At 41.4% G+C, this 26,195-nt stretch overlaps 1 protein-coding gene across 1 annotated transcript in view; it reads right to left on the bottom strand.

The window, feature by feature from the left end:
* rgs19 (regulator of G protein signaling 19) overlaps positions 1 to 10,947 on the bottom strand; it is a 121,262-nt gene extending 110,315 nt beyond the window's left edge. Inside the window, exon 1 of the mRNA XM_059978767.1 lies at positions 10,740 to 10,947. The gene's annotated coding sequence lies outside the window, so the exon portion shown is untranslated. The remainder of the gene's footprint in view (positions 1 to 10,739) is intronic.
* Between the last annotated feature and the right edge of the window lie 15,248 nt (positions 10,948 to 26,195).

Raw genomic sequence — 26,195 nt, 5'->3', positions numbered from 1 at the left:
TAGGGCATTTTATGGATATCACTAATGGTATCTTCATTGTTCCAAAGGCACGTGCGTATATATTGAGGCTGTGGTCTCTGGTCCCAGACTCTCCCACTACTGGAAATATCCTCTTTATGCCCATTCTATAGAGACCTTTCAATATTTGCTAAGTTTCAATGAAATCACCTCTTGTTCTTCTAAACTCCAGTGAGTACAGGCCCAGAGCCATCAAACACTTCACACATGTTAACCCTTTCATTCCCAGCATCATTCTTACATACCTTTTTTGAACCTGCTTTTAGCGAAGATTGATAGGTTCTTGATTAGTTAGGGTTAGTTAGGGTGTCAAAGGTTACAGGGAGAAGGCAGGAGAAAGGGGTTGAGAAGGATGATAGATCAGCATAATGGAATGGCAGAGCATACTCAATAGGCCAAACAAGCCCGATTCTGCTGTTAATAGCCTCTCCAGTACTAGCTCATCTTTTATTGGATTTGGAGCCTAAAACTGCTAATAATACTCCAAATGTGGTTTGACCAATACCTTATAAAGCTTCAGTGTTATATCCTTTGAAGAATGATTTCACAAACTTGCAGTAATGGCCCGAAACATTGACTATTTTTTTCCATAGATGCTACTAGGCCTGCTGAGTTCCTCTAGCATTTTGTATGTGTTGGTAGCATTACATCCTTCCTTTTATATTTTAGTCCTCTTGAAATCAATGCCAGCATTGCATTTGCCTTATGTGTGGGTTCAACAATACTGAGGAAGAGAAAGATTTAGTCATGGAAACCTGAGTGCCACCATGAAACCCAACTTAATAGCTAATATGGATCAAGAAGGAGAATCTGCCAGGATTCTGTCTGCAGGAGTATCTTCTGTTCCTCCTCTACACACACACGCACACACACACACACACATACACACATGCACGCACGCAAGCAAGCACGCACGCACGCACACACACACACACACACACACACACACGCACGCACGCACACACCCCCCCCAAAAAAAAAATTGCCAAGTGTCTATAATCAAGAGGTGATTAGAAATATGGTTTGTGGTTTGAGCACAATGATTATCTGAGGGCACAATCCTCAAACCGTGTTTTTGGTGGAAAAACAGGAGCTTTGATAAATTGGAACAATGCCGAACCAAGTCAGTAGCAGATACTCAACATCAACCCTAACCTGAAAGTGATGTGGCTTTCAGAGTAGCTGGAGCTCATTTTTTTGACAAATTTGTATTCTGTAAAGCTGTCTGTGAAGGTAAAGCATAGCAGAGCAGCTCAATAAAATGACATGTCCATCCTGTGCCATGTGGGAAGATGTAAACACTTGACGAGGAAGTATCTCCGGCTGCAGCAGCTTGAAATCTAACCTTCAACAGTGGAACACTGGCTGGAATTAGTATAAAATTTCCACATTTGCTGATGACATGAAATAAAGTTTCACGATTTCAAACCTCTCATAACTTTGTATCCTTTTGCCCATTACGCTACTCCCACTTAGAGCAGAAATGAAGGCACTCCATCTCCGGTGACATTTACGGCTTCCTTCCTTGCATCAGTAGCTTTCTCTCAGTTTACTGTCAGTTATGCAAGTCCCGGGTAGAGCCTCAGGACTACTGTCACACACAGATGTATGGGGGATTGCTCATTGCTGATTCTGTAGCTTTTTCGTTCAACCAGTCTGGGTTGTTATCCACGAGCTGAACCCCCAAACCCCCAAATTTAGTTTACCTCTATCAATTCTCCTCTCAATCTTCTATGTTCAAAGGAATAAAGTCCCATCCTATTCAATCTTTCTATGTAACTCAGGTCCTCCAGACCCAGCAACATCCTTTTAAATCTCCTCTGTATGCTTTCAATCTTATTTACATCTTTCCTATAGGCAGGTGAGCAAAACTACACACAATACAAATTAGGCATCATCAACATCTTATACAACTTTAACGAAACATCTTATACCTGTACTCAATTTACGAAGGCTAATGTGCCTTTGTTTACAACCTTATCAACCCTATTCAGTTCCAATGAATTATGGACCTTTATTCCCAGATCCCTTTGTTCTACCACACTCCTCAGTGCCCTACCATTCACTATGTACCCAGGTTGGTTTTACCAGTGCAACACTTCACATGTGTCAGCATTAAATTCTATCTGCCATTTTTCAGCTCATTTTTCCAGTTGATCCAGATTGTGGTGCAAGCAATGATAGCCTTCCTTGATGTCCATTACACCCCCATTCTTGGTGTCATCTGCAAATCTGCTAATCCAGTTAACCACATTCTTATCCAGGTCATTGATATAGATAAAACAACAACAATGGATTCAGCACTGATCCGCGCAGCAGTCCACTAGTTAAAGGCCTCCACTCCCTGACTTCTCCCACAAAACCAAAGCCTAATTCAATTTAATACCTCATCTTGAATGTCAAGCGACTGTACCTACTTGACCAATCTCCCACATGGGACCTTGTCAAATGCCTTGCTGAAGTCCATCTAGTCAACGTCCACTGCTCTGCCTTCAACAACTTTCCTGGTAATTTTTTTAAAAACCTCTATTTTGAAATTATCTGTATGGACAGCATGTAAAACAATTTTTACTGTATCTCACTGCATACAACAATAATAAACTACTGAGCAATTATCCTCATAGTGGAAAAGCCACGATCAGACAAATCAGTGTGTGAATAAGAATTAACGTGAATGGAGTTAAAATAGCTTAATGTACATCTGAGATGACCACACATCTTGACCATGAACACAGACATTGGTGTTGAGATCTATTGATAATCTGCACCCACTAGTATTTCTTTATATCTTTATATATGGTCTTTCAAGTTCCATGGTGTGAATGCTAAAAAATGCTCAAAAATCCAGTCACATAGTTTCAATTTTGACTTCTGGTATTGCATGAAGTTTGCACCAACCTCCTTTTGTTCACCATTATGACTTGCTGATCCTCTGAATTTTCTGTCAATAGATTCACTTTCAACTGTTACATCATGAGCAGTTGCATCTTTACCCACCACATTCAGTCTGGGTCTTATGCACTTGCAGACCATGATTAAATGCCATCCCTTTGCAAACTCACTTTGGGTTATTTTCTGCTTTAATCTTTTTGTATAAGAGCAAGTTTTTTTTTAATTTATTGAGATACAGCATAGAATAGGTCCTTCCAACCCTTTGAGCTGTGCTACCCAACAACTCCCCCAACCCATTTAACCCTAGCCTAATCACGGGATCATTTACAACGGACAATAAACCTACCAAATAACACATCTTTAGACTATGGGAGGAAAGTGAAGCACCCAGAGGAAGCCCACACCACCACAAAGAGAATGTACAAAGTCCTCACAGGCAACGACAAATGATTCTTGCTGCTATTCATAATAACTTGTAATTCTACAATCTTGGCTATAAATTAAACTACTAGATGTTTTGTGGTCAGCTTTATCTGGACATTGAAATTAGTGTTTTTTCATTTCTCCCAAAGCACTTGCTAATTCACTTCTGTGCTAATTCACTTTATTTTTTTGTATTTCAAGGTGTTTATCTTGTTTGTGTAAACAACAAAACCAATACAACAATTCCCAATCAGTATATCATCTGTGTTGACTTTGAATTGCAACTGGGCAGCTAAAATCAAAACAAAATCAAGCACTGCTCTTTTAAACAGTGTAGCATTTTGCAATAAATTGAGCATTTACAATGAAAAATACTAAATTCATCCAATAAGCTGAATCAAAATCACAAACAAATAATAAATAGTTGTGAGCAAACACGAGGAAATCTGCAAGTGCTGGAAATTCAAACAACACACACAAAATGCTGGTAGAACACAGCAGGCCAGGCAGCATCTATAGGGAGAAGCGCTGTCGACGTTTCGGGCCAAGACCCTTTGTCAGGACTAACCGAAAGGAAAGATAGTAAGAGATTTGAAAGTAGTGGGGGGGAGGGGGAAAACGTCGACAGCGCTTCTCCCTATAGATGCTGCCTGGCCTGCTGTGTTCTATCAGCATTTTTTGTGTGTTGTATAAATAGTTGTGAAATTGTTTTGCACTCTTGTTACAAATGTATCAATACTGCACTGTATTTCTGAAAGAAACAATTAAAACTGATACAGTGACAAGTAAATTAATCTAGTCTACTGTTTAGAGAACTTCTAATAATTATATGATTATAAGTACAATCTCTATAAACTTCAGCCCAACCAAAAATCTGGTCAGTGCCATATCCTGCACTAACTGTCCATAATTTATATTAGCTTCTGGCTGCACCAAATTCTCAATTCAAAATGTTCATCCATCTATTATAGTAATTTCCTGATATCTACATCTATACTTCTTGCTTCCTCTGAAAGGCAGCCAAACTAATAAAGAAAATCCTCACACCCTGGGAATTCGCTGTTCTTCCTCCCTCCCTTGGGCAGAAGATGCATGAAAGCATTTACCACCAGGCCCAAGGACAGCTTCTATATCGCTGTTGTAAGAAAATTGAACGGCACTCTGGTACAACAGGATGGACTTTTGACCTCACAATATACCTCTTCTTGGGTTTGCACTTACTGTCTGCCTACATTGCACTTTATATTCTCTACATTCTGCATTGAATTACTCTTTTCCTTTGTACCACCTTGATGTACTGCGTGTGACAATAATAAACCAATTCCCATTTTCCCATTTCTATAATCTCTCTAAGACCCTACAACATCAGAGAATTGTGCATCTCTTTCTTTGTCCCACATTTCATAGTTATAATTTAAATTCCTAAGGTTCACTCTGAGCCTTAAAAGGCTCTCAATCTCAATACTCTTGTAAAAGCAACCTAAGTTTCAAACTGAAACTTGTTACTTTCTTTAGCTAACATTTTTCTGACTGATTTGTTATTGCATGTTATTGAGATGTGAAATCAATGACAACAGTGAGATATTAATACTTCATTTTAGCAGGTAATATGACTTTAAGTTTGCAAATGGGTGGTACCAAAAACATAACCAAGAACTATGTAGATGTTTATTTTAAATAATTAACCTCATATTTCTATAGAATGCTTTAGAAAATAATAACTACTTCAAGGTAGCATTAAGCTGAATGTTTGGTGAGAACTTTTAGTTGAGAAAATATCGGCAGAGCTGAAGTAATAAAGCAATGTGAAGTTCACTCCAGCAAAGTTATGCTATAAATGGAACAAAAACTAAACTGCAAGAAAAACTCAACAGATCAGGCAGCATCCATGGAAATGAAAGGGATGTGTCAATATCTCAGGTTGAGATCCTGCAGCTCTGAGCTAGGGTAGGAGGGGGAGGGAAGTGAGGTGGGGGATAAAGGAAAGATGACCGGTATGTAGTAGTGCAGGGAGCACTGGATATAGGGGAGATTTATATCGTAAGTGGTTTTGTTATTCATTTTAAATCAGTAAGTTATCAAAAATATTAAAACTTGAAAGTGAAGTGATATAATTATATTAATCAATATTAATATAAAATCAATATTAATCAGATGCAACAAGTTCTGATTTCTTGCAATACTAGAATGAATTCTTATAACATCAATTTTCAGATGAACAAGCCCTCTGATTAATCAGAAATAAGCAATGGAGAGGCTTAGGCATTACACAATCTACTAGTGAGACCAATGCTGCTGCAACACAAATTGTGCAATCAAACATAAAATTTAATGTTGGAGAAATTGTGCAAGTGATTTAACAGGATGGATTATACATCTGAAATGATAAACAGATCCATTTTTGTCTTCACACTGCCAAGGCCAGCTCCATCATGGGCAGTAGTCTCCACAACATCAAGGACACCTTCAAAAGGCGATGCCTCAGAAAAGATGGCATCCATTATTATGCATCCTTACCACCCAGGACATGCTCTCTTTTCATTGCACACACACTCAACATTTCAGGAACAGCTTCTTCCCTTCCCACATCAGATGTCTGAATGGAAAATTAATCCATATATACTACTCCGCTATTTATTTCTTGTTAGAGTAATTTAGTTTTATTTACTATTATGTATTGCCATGTACAGCTGCAAAACAACTTATTTCATGACTATTGATTATACTTGATAGCAAAAAGCTAATAATTGAAAAGAATTGGTTAAAAAATGAAATCATGTGAATACAAAACAAGGAGGGCAGATGTTAGAAATCTAAAGGAAAAGTCAAACAAAAAAGACTAGCAACATTTAACAAGTCAGGCAACTATTTCAACATTTTAAAAGAAAATTAGCCAATATGCTCATTCCAAAGACATATTTTAACTTCCAAGTATTGATAATTGATATTAAAATAGACTTCTTAACTTTGTTCTATCATTTCTGTCTACACAGTGGACATTATATGGAAGAAGCTGGCTTGTACAAATCTTTGAGCACTGTATGTTGTAAATAGCTAATACAGTAATACAGTTTGTTTTATTTCAGTTTCCTCAGAATATCTGGCTCAGCACTTCCTTTATTTTGCTCAATGCTCTCAGTATCTTTTGTTCTTACAAGACAGAAAATTTAAAAAAAACAAATCTACTTACAGAAAATATTTTAAAGTATAGTGGAAATGAAATCCTATGTCTCTGGAAACAGTGCCTATAAGAAGTTGGTATCTCTTTCATCATAATGCTGTTACACTCAAGTGCTGTAATACTTTTTACAGAATTGACCAATATCATCATGTGACACTGGTTATCCCACCTGCTTTTCTGAGACAATAATCGTCTTTGGTTACAAGGGTAGAACAACTTTTTTGTGAAAATGTTTCTTTAGTGAAGACAAAGTTAGCAAATATTGAGTACTCATTTGGAAATTGCAGGCTAGATTTGTCACATCTAAAGAAATAAACATATTTTTGTTTACATATCATTTGATTACCTAATACACAATGGCATCAGCGCCAGACTCTGGAGCGAAGGTTCCGAGTTCAAATCCAACTCGAGCCAACCCGGAGCACGCTTTCCATCCATGCTGGGTTTAGCGTCGAGCTAGCCACTCAGCCTCGTAAAAAAAACAAAGGTTGAGTCAGGAACATTCATATCGTGACCCAGTTAATCTGAAAGGGGACTAATCCTGACACCACGCGCCAGACAAGAATGGCTGGCTGACTGGAGCAATACGCTAAAAAAACCCGAAAACATCTAACAGCTAATGAAACTTAGTCACCATTGCAATGTAGGGAACAAATAACTAATTTTCACATAAAAAGCTTCCACAGTCAGCAATATTTTAATGCATTTCTCACTGTTGTCCAATACATAAGATAACCCTACTTTTTCTCAAGGATAATATGAAGGGATCTTCTTTGTTCAATTGCAAAAACAATTCAATATTTCAAATGAAAATTGCAGGTTTCACAACGTAGTTGCTAGTTCAGTGATAGCTGGCTGACTGATGCACCATCAATAACTCACTCTGAGACGTAAGGCGAGATATCGGCTTTTATTGACTGAAGAAGGAACAAGCAGTGAGTGACTATCATATTACATCCTGGAGAATGAGGCAGAGGATCAGACCTCGATCGCCTTTATACAGGGGCCTGTGGGAGGAGCCACAGGAGCAGTCAGAAGGGGGCGTGTCCAGACAGGCACATAGTTCACCACACTGACCTATGGCAGAAATGACCAATTTAATACTAACAGAGGGAGTGAGCTATCTGAAGTTGTTTTTGAAAATGAACCACAAAGGATCTGATGTGCCCAGGTGTAAGATTGATCAGAGTGCTGGTGGAATGTAAAACTTAAGTGACAAGTAAATGGAAACTGCAGACTGAGCGAAGGTGTTCCACAAAGTAGTCAGCTAATCTGCATTTTCTTTCTCCAGTGTGGGGGATAACATTGTGAATGCCAAATGCAACACCCTTTCCCAGTGCAGATGAAATATCTGCAACCTAAAATAGTAAATCTAATTCTCTTTCCACAGATGCTGCCTGAATTGTTAAATGTTTCCAGCATTTTCTGTTTTTTTTTCAGACCGGTATCATCAGCAGTTTGTTTTTGATTTTTACCTTTCATTAACATCATAACTGATCAGACTACAACCTCAAAACTGAACCTATGTTGGATAACCTTTCACCCTGTGGCTTATCAAGAATCTATCTAACCCTGCCTCAAAACTACTCAAAACCATTGCTTCCGTTGAAATTGAAGGAGCAGTTCTATAGACTCATGACCCTCAAGAGAAAACTGTGTCTCAGCAATTTGAAAAGGCGACTTCTTGATTTTAAACAGTGACCACTATTTCTAGATTTGCAAAGTTCAAAATTTATTATTGAAGTATGCATATGGTATACAACCTTGAGATACACTTTTTCGCAGGCAGCCACAAAACAAGGAAACACCACAGAATCCAAGAAAATCTCACACAACAAAGACTAACAAACATCTAATGTGCTATAAAAGACCAAATCATACAACCAATTAAAAAGTAAACATATAATACACTGAACACGAACTGCAGAATCCCAGGAAATGAGCCCACAATCACGAAGCCAGTTCAGTACTAAGATTTTCAAGCAAAAGAAAACATCCACTCCATAGACACTGTGTTAAGACCCCACCAAGGTGAGCAAAATAACCATTATCTGCAATTTATTTCTCTTCATCTCATCATCACATTGCGAGCATTTATAATTTAAATTCAATTAAGAAGCAATCATACCAACAGTAATCCCAAAAAGAGATACATCACATGGCATGTACCTTTTGGGTATGCTTGATGACAGCCCGTATTGTACAATCAGATGCAATAACTAGTTACAAGAGTGTTCTCAAGTAAATGTTGAATGTGTATTTAAAACAGCTCAAGCTGGCAAATCAGCACCCTGGACTCACCATCCAACCATGGAACACCAGGAGACAGGAGTCTACCTACCAATCAATGGCTGCACTGGATGGGCAAATTAAAATTCTCCTGTTCACAGGAAAGCTCTGGGGTTGTAGGCTAGGTCACAGGCTTTATGAAGATAGTAGTTATGAGTATGCAATGGGTGGGATGGGAGAATGGCAGCAGTGAGCAGAGTGAGCAGCCAGTAGCTGGTCGGTGGGGGTAGGGTGGGCTGATGGTAGGATCACTGAGAGCTCAGTGTAGGTGCTAAGAGTGAATAATGGGAAGGAAGCTTAAGGAGCTTCTGGGCAGACAGCTGAAGATGGCAGTTATTCTAAGAAGGACATGAGGGGAATGAGAGGTCAAAGAGAGAAGAAATCAAAGTGCCAAGTAAAAGATGTGGACAAAATTAAGTGCCTGTTTCTATTTGCTCATCTGCAAAGACTGGTCTCCAATCTCCCTATTGGTTCAATAACTAGGAGGCCCAAATGAAGGGTCTTTTCAGAATAGATCTCTAATAGCTGATGTGCAATGATCACCATTCCTAAAGAATTTCCCCCACTGGCAGTCATCTCAGAACTGGTATAAAAACCATTCATACTCAATTTCGACAGATTGTCTAAACAGAAAACTCGATACTACAGGAATTTGTTGTATCATAAATTTGTGTTGGATCTTTACAGCATCTAAATGAAAAACTATAATTTCTAGTGAGATTTTCACCTCTATAAAACACTATTCTTATCGTGCATCTTTCTACCTACCAGGCATAATATTTTAGCTGGCATATATTAATCTCAGTTTTCACAACATTCAGCAAATGAAGGAAAAAGCGTTTTAGGGCAGCAAGCATGGGACGATTTGGATTATAAATGGACAGGTCGCTCGGCATGCAAGCGGTGCACGCGATCCGAGAGACTGAACATGTAGTGCGAATGTACTCCAAGGCGTTAAGTGCAAGACACGCTGCGGAACCCGGTGCAAAAGCGACGAAAAGGGTCTACTGAGGGTGGTCTGCATCCCGACCTGCAGCCGAGGTTCCCGACATCGACCCGCATCCATACATGCGGGAGGCGCGCAGGGTCTCACAGGTACGTCTGTCGACAGCTGCGGGAGGCGCCGGGTCGCTGACACCGAGCTGGGAGAACAGATGCAGGGGGCATGCAGGGACCTCCACACCGGCCATTCGCCGCAGGTGCGGGAGGTGAGGGCTCCCAAACACGGAGCTGGGGTCACAGATGGGAGACGCGGGCTCTTTTGACAGATGCGGGGCTCGTCGCGCAGGTGTGGGAAGCACCCGGTGCCTCACGCCGAGCAACAACCAGGATGCGCCTCCCTACATCTGTCTGCAGCCTCGGGTGGGGAGGCGCGTTGGACTCCGGCAGCAAGAAGCAACAGGGAGGAGAAAGCTTCAAGCATGCAAAGTGTGGCAACTCAGAAATCCGATGCGTCCCCCCCTTTTAACTTGAACCCTGTAACTTGACACACCGCCGATTTGTCAATTTCAGTTTTCAAACTGAGAAAACTGAGGGCAAAAAAAAATAGAGCGAATGGCAAATGGCCGCGATTTTCAAACCAAAAATTGGTGCTGTTACAGTCCAGGAACACGGAGCAACTGCACACGCGAGCCTTCAACATTTCACGATGCCAGGTTACAAAGCACAAGAAACGTTACATGAAGCACAACATAATCAGGAAACTGGTAAAGGTTCACTACAACACAGCGCTCGGCTTTTCCTTTTAAGTATTATGTTTATAACTGGTCATACAGACGCCTGAACAGATTACTTGCTGCTACTATTGAGTAGATTGAGCCGCACGACAAAAGGAAGACTTATGCAGCACATACATCTCTTACACTGCGTGTGCAAAAGTCCCCTCCAGAAAACACACCCGAACAGATCAGCGAACAACCATGAGGATAATACTCACGGATTTTTCATTAAAATTCGGCGTATCACTCGTTTCTTTCACTAAAGCACAATCCGTTTTTTTTTAGTCTCGGATCGATACCCAGGGCAGCTGGCACGAAGCCGCTGCGCATGCGCCTCAACTCTATGGACTTGCAATTGGTACGGCTCCGCGTCAGAGAGAGAGGGAGAGGGAGAGAGGGAGAGAAAGGGAGGGAGGGAGAGAAAGAACGGGGTGAGGGGTTGCCTGCTGCCAGACCGCAACAGCTTGTGGTGTGTCCGCACTTCCTCGCGTAAAGCTTGCATCACCCACGCCCTATACTCTGTTTAGTGCACCCTCGAAGTCAGTTTATTTCCCTTTTTTAAAAGTAAACGTACGAACTAGTTTATTGCAGTTCTGGGAGATATTGCAATTCTTTGAGATGTTAAGGAAGGAAAGGTTTCGGTTTGCTGGCGCAGATGATTTCAGCATCAACCAACATTCTGCTCTGGGTACCAGCAAAGTGAAAGCAAATTTAACTAAAAACAGCTGAAAATCTGAAATACTGGAACGCTAGATTTCACCCAGCTTCTACTGTGTGCAAAGTTTCTCTTTGATGGCAAAATATAATTAAAAAAGAATAATCAAAATTAATATTAAATGAAATAAGCTTTACTGATACTGAATATGGGCGAATTTAAATATTTGTTTTTCCTTACATGTCGTTATGAATATACTTGTTTCATTTGGGCAGAACGAACTAATCGGAAATCCATGTCTACATCAATATAAGGAGGTCAAATAACTGGCCAAACAATTTATAAATGACATCACCCCTCGATAAAATAAAGGAGACGGATGCATTGTAGAGGTTTATAGTTTCCCCCAAAATCTAACAGTGTGTAAAGTGATTGTTTCCCCCCGGCCCCCGTGTCTGTTTCAAATGCGGTAGAGACCAGCTCCTGTCAACGCTGGAAATACAGTAGTAGATTAAGAAGCATCTATTAAGAGACAACCAGTTATCCTTTCAGGTCCAAATGAGTGAATCTATACGTCTAAGTAAAACCATTTTAATTTGAGGAAAATGCTCGCGGATTTCAAGTAGTTTGTATGCTTACAATGGATTGTAAGCACAATACTCTTGTATCGATATTATTTTAAAGTTTAGCCAATTTGGTGTTGATTCTGAATACACGGCTGTTCTCGCACGGAAAGGAAAATCCAGTTTCTGCACTGTGGGAGCAGCCTCTTCCATTACTAACTAATCAGTGTTGCGTGCTGGCGATTTGATCTCTCGGAATTGTTCTTTTTATAGTACCTTTGCTTCTTTTGAAAAACGCAAATAATCGTTGCACGTTACTCAAGCAGAGAGATGCATGTAGTTTCCGATTAGCACGGAATGCATCGGTTATCCGCTGCTCTGCACTTTTACGAGTTGTACCAGGGTCCTTATTTTAAATCTCTGTTCACACATATCTGGCTCATATCTAGTGTTATTTTTTAAAAATGTATATGTTCTTCCAAGTCAATAAAGTTTAAAAATTGATTTCTAAGCTAACTAAGTGCATTCAAAATGCACTAATGTATCCCCCTCACACAAAAAGTGCTGGAGGAACTCAGCGGGACAGACAGCATCTATGGAAAAGCGTACAGTCGACGTTTCGGGCCGACACCCTTCGGCAGAACATTTTGCGTGCGTTGCTCGGATATCCAGAATCTGCAGATTTTCTCTATATCGGCCTCGTTTTTTTTGTCTATCACAGCTGAACAAGCATTAGTTGAATTAAATCCCAAATGTACTTAGCAAATACACTTTATTGTTAAAGAACCTTATTTTCAAACTAAGTGTTTTTTTGCCCCTTTTCCTCAGAGGGTGGCGCCAGACACCACAGTTAAAACCCTGAAACTAATTACCCAAAGATGATTCGATACTGTGCTCCAAATATTTCAGAGCTAAATCATAATGCTATTTCCTCACTTTCTTAATCGGTCTTATGATTCAAAAATCAAACACGCGTCTGTTTGGAAAGCGAAAACAGAAATATGTTTACGACATACCTGGATATATGTTTGTGTTAGATGGGTGACTGATGGAGGATCTACTTGTGCATATGTGTGTCGGAGGGTGGGGAAGAGCATTATGTACAGCGGAAAGAGAAGATGTTTTTGTGGAAGAAGACGCTCAATACGTTGTGTAGTTGTGGAATATGGTTATTGCAAAGATACAGCATTATAGCTGTATGTGAGTATATTAGGTGGCGTTGAGCATTGTGTGTGTGGAGGGGTCTTTAATTTCCTTCAGTCATTCACGGGATATGGATGTTACTTGTAATGGTCAGTAGTTAAATATTGTCCATGAACAGAGAAGGCAGCTAAGAGTTAGCGCCTTGAATTTCTGGCGTCATACCTGGATCAAATTTACTGATAATGATCAGTGTTCTTCGTGTAGCACAAGTAAGTAACCCCTCACACACATTAGCAGCCGCACCCAAACCTTCTATGCGCATGATAATACCTCAATCTCACCCTGTTGCTTCATATATTCAGTGGAAAGGCACACACCAGTGAAATGTCTTTAAACAAACTTTTGATTTCATTGTATTGCTTACTGACACGTTTTATTCCAGATTTATTTAATTGCTTGAAATTCCCAAGCAACATGGGAATTTGAACTGACCATTCAGTAACAACTATCGTGTTCTCTCCCTCCCTCCCTCCCTCTCTCTCTCTCTCTAACAGGATGGGTGGGGTGAGCACGCCTTGCTGGTTGTGAAAATGAGTGCGACAGGATGAGGTGAAGTAATGTGCATGGGTGGATGGGAGGTCACTTGTGGGGCAATGTGTGTGATGTGCTATTTGTGTTTTTGCTGTGATTTTTAAAGTTGTGTTTTGGGATCTGGGATTTGCTGGCAAGGGCAAATTTATTGTCCACCCTAATTGAGAGCTAGTGAGTAATCCGCTTGAACTACAGATCTACTGTTGAAGGGGCGTGAACAGAGCCGTTGGTTGGAGATTTCTGGTACTTATACCCAGCAATATGAAGGACTAGTGACTATTTCCAAATCAGGATGAGAATGGGTTTGAGAAACGGGAAGAGTTGTTGCTGTTTATGTAAGATTTTATTGTGTGTGTGACTGTGTGAGAGAGATGTGGTAGATTATGTATGTGCTAGTGAATTGAGATTATTGTGAATGTGTAAGTATAGCCATGCAGGGTTAGGACAGGATTGGTGTGAAGATCAAAATTGACATTTACAGAGGAGATATAATTCTAAGCCATCTCGAATAAAAATAAAACATCATAGGTTAGAATGCAATCTGGATAGCTGCAAATCTGAATTGAGCTAATGCATATCTCCAACACTTTCTACTTTCTGTAAAGGTTCATGAATGAGATGAACATTTTAGCCTGTCACAACAGTCAGCTAGCCTCGTGAGCTTCCTAAGTGTTTCTGTAACAAGACTCATTTTACCATGAAAAATCCAAGTTAAAAATAAATATTGACCTCAGGGATGATGAAAAAGCTGTTTGTGCAAGCGAACAAGTATAGTCTCTATCAACTTTTAATATTAGACTTGTGATTGCTTTCACATACCATTTTAATTCTCAGATTTACTTATGCTATGAAAATGTCAGCACATTTAAGTGAATCCTAAAAGAGGATTCACTCCAATGTTTGCTTTGCATAGTGAATAAGAATTGGCTCCCATTTGTGTCGTTTGAAAGTGTTTTGAGAGAGGGATAATGATTATGTGGAAGTGGGAAAGTACAGGAAAAGAAAGAATGTCATGCTGGAGTTCTACAGCAAAATACTAACAGACAGTAACAACTATGCCTTAACCAGTTAGGTTGGAGAATCTTTTTGTCCCACTCTTCAGGATCAATACTGTACTGGCAAGGTGAACATTTCCTTCAGAAAACAAGAATGGACTGCCTTTCCGAACTGCTGCAGCTAAATCCGAAGGAGATATTCCCATAGGACTCCCAGTGAGTCCTGGGGAATGGTCTTGGTGCAAAATATTGGCTGTTTACTGTTTTCCAGAGATGCTGCCTGACCCGCTGAGCCCCTCCAGCATTGTGTCTGTTGCTTTGTATATCCAGCATCTGCAGATTTTCTCGTGTTTATGATTCCCATAGTACTATTGGGTAGGCAGTTGCAGAATTTAGACTAAATTATGCTGAAAATACTATGATATATGTTCAATTTAGGATGATGTGTGACTGAAGTTAGTGGTATTTCCATGCCATCAAGCACTGTCCTTGACATAGATGAAGTCTTGGGTGGTCAAGCTGAGTTACCACAATCCATGTGGTAGATGATGCACTCTGTAACCATTGTATGATGGTGGTGGATAGCAATCAATCTAGTAGGCAGCTTTGTCCTGAATGGCTTGAACTTTCTGAGTGTTGCTGCACATTCATTAATCCAGGAGTAGGGAGTGTTAAGTTTTGTAACTCCAAAACATAAAAAACTAATTGAAAGAAAAATATGGAGCTGGGAGATCATGCATGTCTACTTCGTTCTTTACTTTAGTGAGGTGTGCATTAATGATGTGGTGGTGTGATGATGTATGCCATTCACATACTTTTACATATAACCTGTAATGAATTAAGTAAACTACAAAGAATGCTCAAAACATTATATTTACAATATTACTCAAACATATATATGTCAGAGTAATATTGTAAAAATATTGTTTGAGCATTTTTTGTTATTTACATAATTCATCTATATACATACACTATACCTACTATATAGACATCCACAGCTTAGTATATTTTAAATTGTCCCATGCAGGCCTAAAGATTTACTCGCTGTAGAGGCTTTTTTACTCATGTGGCATAATGTCTTTCCTGACAAGGGGGATCACTCTGGCAGGTGAGGTTTGCAACTGTGAAGCAGTCTCAGGTTTTGAGGCTTCCTCCATGCTGCCTGTAGGAATTGACTCTGTGACTGCAGAAAGTGGTTCTGACAACTCTGGACACCTTTGTTCTGTAACAATTCACTCTGATCTCCTCAACTGATTGATGAGTCTTCTCCTGATGACATCAGATGCAATCTCCACTGTGCAGGAGGGTGATCCAGTTCTCTCCTAATTATTTCCAAATACCTACATTTGATTTTTACTCTTTTCCTTGCCAGGACTGCTTGTCCAGGAATTGACCCTCCTTGCTTGAGAAGCCCTCAATTTGACTCAGCTGTTTGTCCTGCATACTCCTTCTGAGGTTGAGTTTAGGAGATCCAAGTATGAGCGCAAGTGATGACCCAGTAACAGCATAGCTAGTGAGTTGTTGGTTGTGTGTGCTGCATTACCATATGCAAGGAGGAAATTGGCAAGCTTCTAATTCAATGTTTGTGAAGAGTGTTCTGCTTGCATTGCACACAATGCATTCTTTAGACCCCGGACAAACCACTCCACCAAGCAATTTGTAGCTGGGTGGCATGCTGTAGATAAAATATGTCTTATTCCATGAATTTTCAGGAATGGCTGAAACTGTTCTGCAACAGACTAGTCCATTGTCACTGACCAAGTGTTCTGGAACACCAGTCCTTTAGCAGAGTCTTCTCAACACATCAACTGTGTGCAAGTTGTAGCTGAGGCTATTGGGAACACTCTTGGCCACTTTGTTGCAGCATCAACAACTACCAAGAATTTTTTGCCTAGGAATGCTCAAGCAAAATCCCCATGAATCTTCTGTCAGGGCAATGCAGGCCATTCCTGGGAATGGAGAGGTGCTGTTCTTGTCATCATCTGGACTTATGAGCATCATTAACAGTGCATGGCATGCTGATTTATCCCAGGCCACCACACAAAACTTCAAGTCAATTCTTACATTTTGACCACACTTAGATGACTGGCATGTAACTCTCAGCTTAGATGGTACAACAACTTTCAATCTCCACACAAGGGAAGCTACGTTAAGGCTAAGTTCATCCTGTTGCAGGTAAAAATGAGGGAACTGGAAATCTGGCTGCATATTTCAATCAATTTGGGTTGCCATGTTGACCTGAGTCAAGGTGGGGTCTTTTCTGGTTTACCTTTGAATCATCTCTGCTGTAGTATGGAAAATTATGATTTGCTTCAGGGAGTAAAGTTCTCTTCTGCAAATTTTTCAAGTAGTTCCTTTTCCAAAGGTAAATGGGGCAATCTATCACCATTGCCATGATTAGTTGTCCTCTTGAATTCGATTATATAATTGTGTCCTCTAAGATACAGCCCATCTCTGCATTCGCACTGCTGCTGTTAGTGGAACACCCTTCTGCGAGTTGAAAATGGACACCAGTAGTTGATGATCAGCAATGAGGGTAAACTCTCTCCCATACAGGTATTAGTTGAAATGCTATACACTCTAAACCAGACAAAAGTTTTCTCTGACAATTTGTGCATAATTTTTCTTGCAGCAGTAATAGAATGTGATGCAATGGCTATGGGGTGTTGACTATTATCACTCATAACAATCCTCTATCCTGTGGGAGAGGGTGTTGATCTACTTTCAATAATGGGTTAATGGTGACCTTAAAATCACCACAGATCTGAAACACTCATTCCTCTTGGCCTCTGGGATCACTGGCATTGCCCATGGGTTCCACTCAACCTTGGAAAGAATTCTTTCAGCCCCCATGTGATCTAGTTTAATAGCTGCTTTATCATGGATGGTATAAGGAACCAGATGGGCTTTGTAAACTTGGGTGTGGCATTTTCATTTTGCCTTTAATATATTTGAGTTTTTTTTTAATATCACCTTTGAACACTGCTATGCATTATCCAGTACCTTTCTTAATTCACTGTCAGTTTACTCTTAGGGCAGGATGGATCTCTATATGAGTTGTGGTTGTCTCAGCCAAACATGGCTCCACAATGCTTGTTGTCTTGCAAGCCCAGTGTGGCTTTTTGTTGTTGTATGTCATTGTTACAAATGTCATCCCCACAAGAGTTGCTTTTCTCCATTATAAGGTCTTAGTTTGGATATCTGCAGACTTCAGTTCAGTATCTTTGAAATGCCATTCAAATTCATTCTATGGGACAATTGAAACAGCAGAGCAAGTGTCCAATTCCATTTTAATTTATTTGTCATTCACTTCTGGTGTGAGCCATTTTGCTAGTCTTAAGACCATGAGATATAGAAGCAGAAATAGGCCATACAGTCCATCACGTCCACTCCACCATTTCATCACGTCTGATCCATTTCCATCTTAGCCCCAATCTCCTGCCTTCTCCCCATATCCCTTCATACACTAATTAATCATGAATCTATCAACCTCTGCATTAAAAATACCCAATGACTTCTATTATATTCTATTATATTATGGATTCTATTACTGTATATTATGATCACTGACCCCTATGGGTTCCTTTACCTTAAGCTCTCAAATCAATTCTGGTTCATTGCACAACACCCAATCCAGAATAGCTAATCCCCTAGTGGGCTCTATCACAATCTGCTCTAGAAGCCATGAGTTTCCTCCACATTCCCCTGTTTTCTCCCCACAGTCCAAAGGCATAGCTGTTGGTAGGTTAATTGATCATTGTAAATTGTACAGTGATTAAACTTGGATTAAATTGGAACTGCTGGGTGGTGAAGTTCAAAGGGCTATATCTCAATAAATATTTTAATGCAGGTTTATAGTAATTAACAATCAACTCCAACATATTCTCAACCTTTGAGATCGGGCTAACTAGACTATCATTTCTTTTCTTCTGCCTCCCTCCCTTCTTGAAGTGTGGAGTGACTTTTGTAATTTTCCAGTCCTCCAGAACCATGCCAGAATCTGCAGATTCTTGGAAAATCATTATTGATACCTCCCGAATTTCTTCAGCTACCTCTTTCAGAACCTTGATGTGTAATCAATCTGGTCCAAGTGACTAATCTACATTCAAACCTTTCAGCTTCCCAGGCATCTTCTCCCTAGTTATAGCAACTGCACTCACTTCTGCCTGTTGACACTATTGAACTTCTGGTAGCTTTCGCAATGAAGATTGATGCAAAATACTTATTCAGTTAATCCGCCAATTCTGTGTCTCCCATTACTGCCCAATGTCATTTTCCAGAGGTCTAATATTTACTCTCACATCTCTTTTACCCTTAATATATCTGGAAAATCTTTTGGTATCCCCTTTGATATTATTGCCTAGCTTACTTTCATAGTTCATAATTGCTGACCTGCCATTATTCCTACCAGTGTTCCCTTCCAATCAACTTCAGTCAGGCCTCTATAATTCCCTTTACTCCACTGTAATACCTATACATCTAATTTTAGCTTCTCCTTCTCAAAATGCAGGATGAATTCTATCATATTATGATCACTGCCACTAAGGGTTCCTTTACATTAAGCTCTCTAATCAAATCCAGTTCAGTAAGCAACACCTTATCTAGAATAACCATCAACAATAAGTATAACATTTTGAATACTGTTGGTGGGGATGACCTACCAGGGACAAGTTGTAGTGGCCGCGTCTCTGGCACCGAGACAGGACCCTTAGCTCAGAAAGGAAAGAGGGAAAAGAGGAGAGCAGTAGTGATAGGGGATTCGATAGTTAGGGGGACAGATAAGTTCTGTGGGAGAGATCAAGAATCCTGGATGGTCTGTTGCTTCCCTGGTGCCAAGGTCCACGGAATCTCGGACCGAGTTCTAGGTATTCTCAGGAGGGAGGGTGAGCAGCCAGATGTTGTGGTCCATGTCAGGACCAATGACATGGATAGGAAGGAGGAGGAGGTCCTGCAAAGAGAGTTTAGGGAGTTAGGTGCAAAGTTGAAGGACAGGACCTCCAGGGTTGCAAACTCAGGATTGCTACCCATGCCACGTTTTAGTGAGGTTAGAAAAAGGAAGATAATGCAGCTAAATACGTGGCTAAGGAGATGGTGCAGGATGGAGGGTTTCATGTTTCTGGACAATTGGGCCTTGTTCCAGGGAAGGTGGGACCTATTCCAATGGGATGGTTTGCACCTGAACTGGAGGGGGACTAACATCCTTGCGGGTAGATTTGCTAGTGCTGCTCCAGGGGGTTTAAACTAGATTTGCAGGGGGAGGGGAACCAGAGTGTTAGAGCAGATAGTGAGGTGGAGGAGGATAAAGGTCATGCGAGGACTGCATGTATAGACAGAAATCAAAGGTTTGTACATTTTAGAAATGTTCTGAGGTGCATCTATTTCAATGCAAGGAGTATTGTAGGTAAGGCAGATGAGTTTAGGGCGTGGATTGGCATGTGGGATTATGACATTATTGCTATTAGTGAAACTTGGTTGCAGGAGGGGCAGGACTGGCAGCTTAATGTTCCGGGGTTCTGTTGTTTCAGATGTGATGGGGGGAGGGATGAAAGGGGGAGAAGTGGCATTACTAGTCAGGGAAAATATCATAGCTGTGCATAGACAGGACAGCCGAGAGGGCTTGTCTATAGAGGCCATATGGGTGGAGCTGAGGAATGGGAAAGGTGCGGCCACACAATAGGGTTGTATTATAGACCGCCCAATAGTCAGAGAGAATTGGAGGAACAAATCTGTAGAGAGATAGCAGACCAACGTAAGGAACAGAAAGTTATAATAGTAGGGGATTTCAACTTTCCACATATTGATTGGGACTCCCACACTGTGAAAGGGCTAAATGGCATGCAGTTTGTCAAATGTGTTCAGGAAAGTTTTCTAAATCAATATATTGAGAGGTAGCTAAAAGAGAGGATCTCCTATTAGGGAACCAGACAGGTCAAGTGACAGAAGTGTGTGTAGGTGAACATTTTGGGTCCAGTAACCATAATGTCATTAGTTTCAAGTTAATTATGGATAAGGATAGGTCTGGTCCTCAAGTTGAGGTTCTAAATTGGAGAAGGGCCAATTTTGTGGAAATGAGAAAGGATCTAGGAAGAGTGGATTGGGATGAGTTGTTTTCTGGCAAGGATAGATTCAGTAAGTGAAAGGTGAAATTTTGAGAATGCAGAGTTTGCAAGTTCCTGCCAGGATTAAAGGCAAAGTTAACAGGCATAGGGAACCTTGGTTTTCAAGGGATATTGGAGATCAGGTTAATAAAAAGAGAGAGGTGTATAGCAGGTATAGGTAACAAGGAACAAATGAGGTACTTGAAGAGTATAGAAAATGTAAGAAAATACTAAAGAAGGAAATTAGGAAGGCAAAAAGACATTAGTTTGCTTTGGCAGATAATGTGAAGGTAAACCCAAAGGGTTTCTACAAGCATATTAAGGGTAAAAGGATAGTAAGGGACAAAATTGTTCCTCTAGAAGATCAGAGTGGTTGTATATGTGTGGAGCCTCATGAGATGGGGAAGATCTTATACAGTTTATTTTGCATCAGTGTTTACTCAGGAAACTGGCATAGTGTATACGGAAGGAAGGGAAACAAGCAGTAGTGTCATGGAACATATAGAGATCAAAGAGGAGGAGGTGCTTGCTGCCTTACAGCGAATAAAGATAGATAAATCACCTGGGCCTGATATGATATTTCCTTGGATCTTGAGAGAGACTAGTGTAGAAATTGCAGGGGCTCTGTCAGAAATATTTAAAATGTCCTTAGCCATGGGTGCAGTGCCAGAGGATTGGAGGGTAGCTCATGTTGTCCGTTGTTTAAAAAAGGCTCTAAAAATAAACCAGGTAATTACAGGCCAGTGAGCCTGATGTCAGTAGTAGGTAAATTATTGGAAGGTGTTTTGAGAGATCGATATACAAGTATTTGGACAGTCAAGGGCTGATTAAGGATAATTAGCATTGCTTTGTGTGTGGTAGATCATGTTTAGCAAATCTTGTAGAGTAGTTCGAGGAGGTTACCAAGGAAGTAGATGAAGGAAAGGCTGTGGATGTTGTTTACATGGACTTTAGTAAGGCCTTTGACAAGGTCCCACATGGGAGATTAGTTCAGAAGGTTCAGACACTGGGTATCCATGGAGAGGTTGTAAACTGGATTTGAAATTGTCTGTGTGGGAGAAGACAGAGAGTAGTAGTGGATGACTGCTTCTCAGACTGGAGGCCTGGGACTAGTGGTGTGCCTTGGGGATCTGTGCTGGGACCATTGTTGTTTGTTGTCTATATCAATGATCTAGATGATAATGTAGTAAATTGGATCAGCAAGTTTGCAGATGACATTGATTGGAGGTGTTGTGGATAGCGAGGAAGGCTTTCAAAGTTTGCAGAGGAAAAATGGGCCAGAAAATGGCAGATGGAATTAAATGCAGACAAGTATGAGGTGTTGCAAATCAAGGTAGGACATAGACAGTAAATGGTAGGGCACTGAGGAATGGGGAGGAACAAAAGGATCTGGGAGTTCAGATACATAATTCCCTGAAAGTGATGTCACAGGTAGACAGGGTTGTAAAGAAGGCTTTTGGCATCCTGGCATTCATTAATCAAAGTACTGAGTATAGGAGTTGGGATGTTATGGTGAGGTTGTATAAGACATTGGTGAGGCCAAATTTGGAGTATTGTGTACAGTTCTGGTCGCCTAACTATAGGAAGGAATCAATAAGATTGAAAGAGTGCAGAGAAGATTTACTGGGATGTTGTTAGGTCTTCAGGAGTTGAGTCACAGGGAAAGATTGAACAGATTAGGACTTTTTTCCTTGGAGCGTAGAAGAATGAGGGGGCATTCGATAGAGGTTTACAAAATTATGAGGAGTATAGACAGAGTAAATGTGAGTAGGCTCTTTCCACTTAGATTAGGAGAGATAAATATGAGAGGACTTGGCTTTAGGGTGAAAGGGGAAAGGTTTAGGGGAAACCTTAGGGGGAACTTCTTCACTCAGAGAGTGGTGCGACTGTGGAACGAGCTGCCATCTGATGCGTCGAGCAGGCAGCGGAGTCCGTGGAAGCAGAGTCCTGGGCTTTGGCTAAGTGGGCTTCGGCATAAGGGGACTTCGGTAAGCTTGTGTGATTGCTCGCTGAGGGGAAGAAGGTAAGGTCGCTAGGTGCTTTTTAGACTTATTCTATTAATCCAGTTCAGGTATGGGGGAGACAGTCAGAGCAGTGGTGTGCTCCGTATGCAGTATGTGGGATGTCAGGGTCAACACAGTTGTCCCTGATGACCACACCTGCAAAAGGTGCGTCCAGCTGCAGCTCCTATCAGACCGAGTTAGGGAGTTGGAGCAGGAGCTGGATGAACTACGGATCATTCGGGAGGTGGAGGCAGAGATAGATAGGAGTTATCAGGAGGTAGTCACACCAAAAAACCAAGAAGTAGGCAGATGGGTGACGGTCCAGAGAGGCAGGGGGAGCGAGCAGAGAGAGCAGAGCACCCCTGCGGCCATTCCCATTAACAATAAGTATACCGTACTGGATACTGTTGATGGGGATGACCTACCAGGAATGAGTTGTAGTGGTCCTGCCTCTGGCCCTGAGGTTGAACCCTCAACTAGAAAGGGGAGGAGGGAAGAGAAGAGAGCGATAGTTTTAGGGGACTCTATAGTTAGGGAGGCAGATAGGAGATTTTGTGGGGCAGATCGGGAGTCTTGGATGGTATGTTGCCTCCCTGGTGCCAGGGTCCGGGACATCTCAGATAGGGTGCAGGTTATTCTTGAGAGTGAGGGCATGAACCCAGATGTAGTGGTCCATGTAGGGACCAATGATGTAGGTAAGATGAGTGAGGGGGTCCTGCTTAGAGAGTTCAGGGAGTTAGGAGTGAAGCTGAAAGGCAGGACCTCCAGGGTGACAATCTCGGGATTGCTACCTGTGCCACGTGCGAGTGAGGCGAAGAATAGAATGATTATGCACATTAATACGAGGCTGAGAGCATGGTGCAGGAAGGAAGGGTTCAGGTTTTTGGATAATTGGTCTTTGTTCCAGGGACATTGGGATCTGTTTCGAAGGGATGGTCTACATCTGAACTGGAGGGGTACTAACGTTCTTGCAGGAGTATTTGCCAGTGCTGCTCGGGGGGGTTTAAACTAGATGTGCAGGGGGCAGGGATCCAGATCCAGAGGGTTGGTCAGAAGGTGCATGGGGTTAAATGTGTACAAGGTTTGGGTGATCTTGAGAAGGTCATCAAAATTCAGGGTGCAATTTGCCCGATGGAAGTTCAAGGAGCTGGGTTAGGTACAGTAGACAGTGTTTTAAGCAAAGAGAGGAGGAATGGGCTAAGAATTCTATACTTGAATGCGCGTAGTGTCAGAAATAAGACAGATGAGCTTGAAGCTCAGATGAAAATGGGGAACTACGATATTGTTGGGATAACGGAGACATGGCTGCAAGGGGATCAGGCCTGGGAATTGAGTGTACCAGGGTATACGTGCTATCGTAGAGACAGAAATATGGGAAGAGGGGGTGGGGTGGCCCTGTTGGTGAGGAATGAGATTCAGTCCTTAGCAAGAGGTGACTTGGGAACAGGGGAAGTAGAGTCTGTGTGGATTGAGCTGAGGAACAGTAAGGGTAAAAAGACCCTAATGGGTGTTGTGTACAGGCCCCCAAACAGTAGCGTGGATATTGGGTACGTTGATTAGGGAGTTAACATTGGCATGTGCTAAAGGTAATGCAGTCGTTATGGGAGATTTCAACATGCAGGTGGACTGGGAGAATCAGGTAGGTGCTGGACCCCAGGATAGGGAGTTTGTGGAGTGTCTAAGGGATGTATTTTTGGAATAGCTTGTGATTGAGCCAACCAGGAACGAGGCTATTTTGGACTTGGTGATGTGTAATGAACAGGAATTGATAAGTGATCTTGAATTAAAGGAGCCATTAGGAAGTAGTGATCATAACATGATAAGCTTTTATCTACAACTTGAGAGGGATAGGGGCAGATCAGAGGTGTCAGTGTTGCAATTAAATAAAGGAGACTACGGAGCCATGAGGGATGAGCTGGCCAAAGTTAAATGGGCGGATGCCCTGGCAGGAAAGGCAGTGGATCAGCAGTGGCAGATATTCTTGGGCATAATACAAAAGATGCAAATGCAGTTCATTCCAATGAGAAGGAAGGATTCAAAGAGGGGGAAGGGGCCACAGTGGTTGACAAAGGAAGTCAGAGATTGTATAGCATTAAAGAAAAAGAAGTATGACAGGGCTAAGATGAGTGGGAAAACAGATGATTGGGAAAGTTTTAAGGAACAGCAGATCTTAACTAAAAAAGCAATACGGAGAGAAAAAATCAGGTATGAGCTCAGTCTAGCCAGGAATATAAAAGGGGATAGCAAAAGCTTTTTTAGCTATGTGAAGAGAAAGAAGATAGTTAAGAACAATGTTGGCCCCTTGAAGAATGAATTGGGAGAAATTGTTATGGGAAACAGGGAAATGGCAACAGAATTTAATGCCTACTCTAGATCTGTCTTCACCAGGGAGGACACAAGCAATCTCCCAGATGTATGGATGGGCCAGGGTCATAAGATATCAGAGGAATTGAGACAGATTGACATTAGGAAAGAAACTGTGATGAGTAGACTGGTAGGACTGAAGGCTAATAAATCCCCGGGTCCAGATGGTCTGCATCCGAGGGTTCTAAAAGAGGTGGCTCAGGAAATTGCGGATGCATTGGTAATCATTTTCCAATGTTCCTTAGATTCAGGATCAGTTCCTGAAGATTGGAGAGTGGCTAATGTTGTCCCACTTTTCAAGAAGGGAGGGAAGGAGAAAACGGAGAACTATCGCCCTGTTAGCCTAACGTCAGTCGTGGGGAAGATGCTTGAGTCCATTATTAAGGACGAAATAGTGGCACATCTAGATGGCAGAAATAGGATTAGGCCGAGCCAGCATGGATTTACCAAGGGCAAATCATGCTTGACTAATCTGTTGGAGTTTTTTGAGGGTGTTACAAGGATGTTAGACGAGGGTAAGCCAGTAGATGTTGTGTACCTAGATTTTCAGAAGGCATTCGATAAGGTGCCACATAGGAGATTGGTGAGTAAAATCAGAGCTCATGGCATTGGGGGCAGGGTTTCAACATGGATAGAAAACTGGTTGGCAGATAGAAAGCAAAGGGTAGCAGTGAATGTGTGTTTCTCAGACTGGCTGGAGGTGACTAGTGGGGTACCACAGGGCTCTGTATTGGGACCACAGCTCTTTACGATTTATGTCAATGATTTAGATGAGGGCATTGAAAACTATATCAGCAAGTTTGCTGACGATACTAAACTGGGTGGCAGTGTGACATGCGAAGAGGACGTTAGGAGAATACAGGGAGACTTGGATAGGCTGAGTGAGTGGGCAGATACTTGGCAGATGTCATTCAATGTGAATAAATGTGAAGTTATCCACTTTGGAAGCAGGAACAAGAGGGCAGAGTATTGTCTGAACGGTGTCGAGTTAGGTAAGGGAGAAATGCAAAGAGACCTAGGAGTCCTAGTTCACCAGTCAATGAAGGTGAATGAGCAAGTGCAACAGGCAGTGAAGAGGGCAAATGGAATGTTGGCCTTTGTTACAAGGGGAATTGAATACAAGAGCAAGGATGTTCTTTTGCATTTGTACAGGGCCCTGGTGAGACCACACCTGGAATATTGTGTACAGTTTTGGTCTCCAGGTTTGAGGAAGGACATTCTGGCAATTGAGGAACTGCAGCGTAGATTCACTAGGTTGATTC

The sequence above is a fragment of the Hypanus sabinus genome, chromosome 9 (genome assembly GCF_030144855.1).
Source record: "Hypanus sabinus isolate sHypSab1 chromosome 9, sHypSab1.hap1, whole genome shotgun sequence".
NCBI classification, from domain to species: domain Eukaryota; kingdom Metazoa; phylum Chordata; class Chondrichthyes; order Myliobatiformes; family Dasyatidae; genus Hypanus; species Hypanus sabinus.
This window is presented reverse-complemented; position numbering and strand designations above follow the sequence as displayed.